Source organism: Pelecanus crispus, unplaced genomic scaffold (genome assembly GCF_030463565.1).
Source record: "Pelecanus crispus isolate bPelCri1 unplaced genomic scaffold, bPelCri1.pri SCAFFOLD_125, whole genome shotgun sequence".
NCBI classification, from domain to species: Eukaryota; Metazoa; Chordata; class Aves; order Pelecaniformes; family Pelecanidae; genus Pelecanus; species Pelecanus crispus.
Genome location: NW_027461254.1, coordinates 1 through 5,000, shown reverse-complemented (window position 1 = coordinate 5,000; position 5,000 = coordinate 1).

Here is a 5,000-nt window from a genome sequence, read left to right as displayed (position 1 = left end):
CCGCCCGCGGCACGCTTCGGGGCCCGCAACCCGGGCGGGCTTGCGGCCCCGCACTCGCCCTTTTTCCCCTAGAACGCGGCTTTTTTTTTTTTCCACACCTTTGTTAGGCTCGGACACCCCACCGCCCAGCGCTGCACGCGGCCGGCACCCACGGACACCCGGACCGAGGCCGGCCCCCGCGCCTCGCGTCGTTTTAGGACACCTGAGAGAACTCGCGAGGCCACGCGGCCGTCGCGCAAAAGCTGTTTCGGTAGAGAAGCCCAAGGAACGCTCACCCCCTCGGAGCGGGGGTAGGACGGCACGGCATCGCCGGCACCGCCACGGCCCCCCTAACGCCGGGGGAAAGAAGGAAGGTAGGTGGCACACACCTCGCATGCGACGGGAAGCGAATTGGAAAGGTAGACCTGCCCGTGCCTGAACACCGGACCCCGCCGTGGCTCCCTATGACGGGGAGCACGGAAGAGCCGGCCCGCCGGGGGCCCTTTCCGACGCGACCCGAAAGGCCTCATCGATCGGTAAAGGAAAGAGACGAGAGAGAAAGGAAGCGGAGGCCCCCCACGGCCCCGCGGGTCCTGGGACAGCGTGCGATTGAGAGGGCAACGTCTCGCGGAGAGGTGCAACGCCGGCCTGAACACCGGCGCAGCCGGCCCGCCGTGAAGCCTCCCCGACGCACCCCACCATGCATCATCGATCAGCAGAAAGGAAGCAGAGGCCCCGCGGCCACAGTCCTGGGACAGCTTTTACCCATGGCACGTTTCCCCACCGAGGCCGCCCTCGGAGACAACCGGGAAAGAAGAAGCACGGGCGGGCCAGACACCACGAGCCGCCCCGCGTCTGGCTCGCGCCGGCCGGGGGAGGAGGACGAGGCGCCGCCGCCTCGCCCACGCCATCATCGGGCTCCTCAGCGGGCCGAGGAAGCGGAAAACCGCGGCAAGCACGGAAAACCCCACCGCGGACTTCCAGCGTTCGAGTGCCTCTGCCCCGCGGCAGCCGGCTTGTGTGTCGCGCGCCAGGCGGCAACGGACGCAGGAGCCTTGCCGGCGGCTCCAGCTCTGCGCGACTCCCCACCGCTCGGAAAACCTGGGCCATCTTCTCGGGCAAACGCCGGGACACGGCTGAGCCGAGTAGGCAGAAAGTGGCCGGAACCGCCGAGGGAACCGCCACCGCGGCCGCCGAGTGCCCCACTTCGCCGGCCGAGCCTCGGGGCTCGCAACCGCTCGTTAGCTCTAGTACATGTGGCATGTCACCCTTTGCTCCCATAGTACGGACCGGAAGGTCCCTGCGCCCGGCAAGCTCCAAGAGCCGCGCCTCCGCCCACCGGGAAGGGGCGCCAACCGTCGCCGACCTTTACGATGAGGTAACTGGAGGCAGCGCAAAACAGCGACCCCTTCGGCAGCTCCGAGCCCGCGGCTGGGACAACAGGTCTACCTCCCCGATTCGGAAATGAGACTGAGTCCCGCCGGAGCCGGGTAGACCTGGCAGCCGCCCCGGGGACCGGAGCCGGGTACACCTGGCAGCCGCTCCCGGGACCGGAGCCGGGTAGACCTGGCAGCCGGCTCGGGGACCGGAGCCGGGTAGACCTGGCAGCCGCTCCGGGGACCGGAGCCGGGTAGACCTGGCAGCCGCTCCCGGGACCGGAGCCGGGTAGACCTGGCAGCCGCTCCCGGGACCGGAGCCGGGTAGACCTGGCAGCCGCTCTCGGGACCGGAGCCGGGTAGACCTGGCAGCCGGCTCGGGGACCGGAGCCGGGTAGACCTGGCAGCCGGCTCGGGGACCGGAGCCGGGTAGACCTGGCAGCCGGCTCGGGGACCGGAGCCGGGTAGACCTGGCAGCCGCTCCCGGGACCGGAGCCGGGTAGACCTGGCAGCCGCTCCCGGGACCGGAGCCGGGTAGACCTGGCAGCCGGCTCGGGGACCGGAGCCGGGTAGACCTGGCAGCCGCTCCGGGGACCGGAGCCGGGTAGACCTGGCAGCCGCTCCCGGGACCGGAGCCGGGTAGACCTGGCAGCCGCTCCCGGGACCGGAGCCGGGTAGACCTGGCAGCCGCTCCGGGGACCGGAGCCGGGTAGACCTGGCAGCCGGCTCGGGGACCGGAGCCGGGTAGACCTGGCAGCCGCTCCGGGGACCGGAGCCGGGTAGACCTGGCAGCCGCTCCCGGGACCGGAGCCGGGTAGACCTGGCAGCCGGCTCGGGGACCGGAGCCGGGTAGACCTGGCAGCCGCTCACGGGACCGGAGCCGGGTAGACCTGGCAGCCGGCTCGGGGACCGGAGCCGGGTAGACCTGGCAGCCGGCTCGGGGACCGGAGCCGGGTAGACCTGGCAGCCGCTCCGGGGACCGGAGCCGGGTAGACCTGGCAGCCGCTCCCGGGACCGGAGCCGGGTAGACCTGGCAGCCGCTCCCGGGACCGGAGCCGGGTAGACCTGGCAGCCGCTCCGGGGACCGGAGCCGGGTAGACCTGGCAGCCGCTCTCGGGACCGGAGCCGGGTAGACCTGGCAGCCGGCTCGGGGACCGGAGCCGGGTAGACCTGGCAGCCGGCTCGGGGACCGGAGCCGGGTAGACCTGGCAGCCGCTCCCGGGACCGGAGCCGGGTAGACCTGGCAGCCGCTCCGGGGACCGGAGCCGGGTAGACCTGGCAGCCGCTCCGGGGACCGGAGCCGGGTAGACCTGGCAGCCGCTCCGGGGACCGGAGCCGGGTAGACCTGGCAGCCGCTCCCGGGACCGGAGCCGGGTAGACCTGGCAGCCGCTCCCGGGACCGGAGCCGGGTAGACCTGGCAGCCGCTCCCGGGACCGGAGCCGGGTAGACCTGGCAGCCGGCTCGGGGACCGGAGCCGGGTAGACCTGGCAGCCGCTCCCGGGACCGGAGCCGGGTAGACCTGGCAGCCGGCTCGGGGACCGGAGCCGGGTAGACCTGGCAGCCGCTCCGGGGACCGGAGCCGGGTAGACCTGGCAGCCGCTCCGGGGACCGGAGCCGGGTAGACCTGGCAGCCGCTCCCGGGACCGGAGCCGGGTAGACCTGGCAGCCGCTCCGGGGACCGGAGCCGGGTAGACCTGGCAGCCGCTCTCGGGACCGGAGCCGGGTAGACCTGGCAGCCGGCTCGGGGACCGGAGCCGGGTAGACCTGGCAGCCGGCTCGGGGACCGGAGCCGGGTAGACCTGGCAGCCGGCTCGGGGACCGGAGCCGGGTAGACCTGGCAGCCGGCTCGGGGACCGGAGCCGGGTAGACCTGGCAGCCGCTCCGGGGACCGGAGCCGGGTAGACCTGGCAGCCGCTCCGGGGACCGGAGCCGGGTAGACCTGGCAGCCGGCTCGGGGACCGGAGCCGGGTAGACCTGGCAGCCGCTCCGGGGACCGGAGCCGGGTAGACCTGGCAGCCGCTCCCGGGACCGGAGCCGGGTAGACCTGGCAGCCGCTCCCGGGACCGGAGCCGGGTAGACCTGGCAGCCGCTCCGGGGACCGGAGCCGGGTAGACCTGGCAGCCGCTCCGGGGACCGGAGCCGGGTAGACCTGGCAGCCGGCTCGGGGACCGGAGCCGGGTAGACCTGGCAGCCGCTCCGGGGACCGGAGCCGGGTAGACCTGGCAGCCGCTCCCGGGACCGGAGCCGGGTAGACCTGGCAGCCGGCTCGGGGACCGGAGCCGGGTAGACCTGGCAGCCGGCTCGGGGACCGGAGCCGGGTAGACCTGGCAGCCGCTCCCGGGACCGGAGCCGGGTAGACCTGGCAGCCGCTCCGGGGACCGGAGCCGGGTAGACCTGGCAGCCGCTCCGGGGACCGGAGCCGGGTAGACCTGGCAGCCGGCTCGGGGACCGGAGCCGGGTCGACCTGGCAGCCGCTCCGGGGACCGGAGCCGGGTAGACCTGGCAGCCGCTCCCGGGACCGGAGCCGGGTAGACCTGGCAGCCGCTCCGGGGACCGGAGTCGGGTAGACCTGGCAGCCGCTCCGGGGACCGGAGCCGTGTACACCTGGCAGCCGCTCCCGGGACCGGAGCCGGGTAGACCTGGCAGCCGGCTCGGGGACCGGAGCCGGGTAGACCTGGCAGCCGCTCCCGGGACCGGAGCCGGGTAGACCTGGCAGCCGCTCCGGGGACCGGAGCCGGGTAGACCTGGCAGCCGCTCCGGGGACCGGAGCCGGGTAGACCTGCCGGCCGCTCCCGGGACCGGAGCCGGGTAGACCTGGCGGCCGCTCCCGGGACCGGAGCCGGGTAGACCTGGCAGCCGCTCCGGGGACCGGAGCCGGGTAGACCTGGCGGCCGCTCCCGCGACCGGAGCCGGGTAGACCTGGCAGCCGCTCCCGGGACCGGAGCCGGGTAGACCTGGCAGCCGGCTCGGGGACCGGAGCCGGGTAGACCTGGCAGCCGCTCCGGGGACCGGAGCCGGGTAGACCTGGCAGCCGGCTCGCGGACCGGAGCCGGGTAGACCTGGCAGCCGCTCCGGGGACCGGAGCCGGGTAGACCTGGCAGCCGCTCCGGGGACCGGAGCCGGGTAGACCTGGCAGCCGCTCCGGGGACCGGAGCCGGGTAGACCTGGCGGCCGCTCCGGGGACCGGAGCCGGGTAGACCTGGCGGCCGCTCCCGGGACCGGAGCCGGGTAGACCTGGCGGCCGCTCCGGGGACCGGAGCCGGGTCGACCTGGCGGCCGCTCCCGGGACCGGAGCCGGGTAGACCTGGCGGCCGCTCCGGGGACCGGAGCCGGGTAGACCTGGCGGCCGCTCCGGGGACCGGAGCCGGGTCGACCTGGCGGCCGCTCCGGGGACCGGAGCCGGGTAGACCTGGCGGCCGCTCCCGGGACCGGAGCCGGGTAGACCTGGCAGCCGGCTCGGGGACCGGAGCCGGGTAGACCTGGCAGCCGCTCCGGGGACCGGAGCCGGGTAGACCTGGCAGCCGCTCCCGGGACCGGAGCCGGGTAGACCTGGCAGCCGGCTCGGGGACCGGAGCCGGGTAGACCTGGCAGCCGCTCCCGGGACCGGAGCCGGGTAGACCTGGCAGCCGCTCCGGGGACCGGAG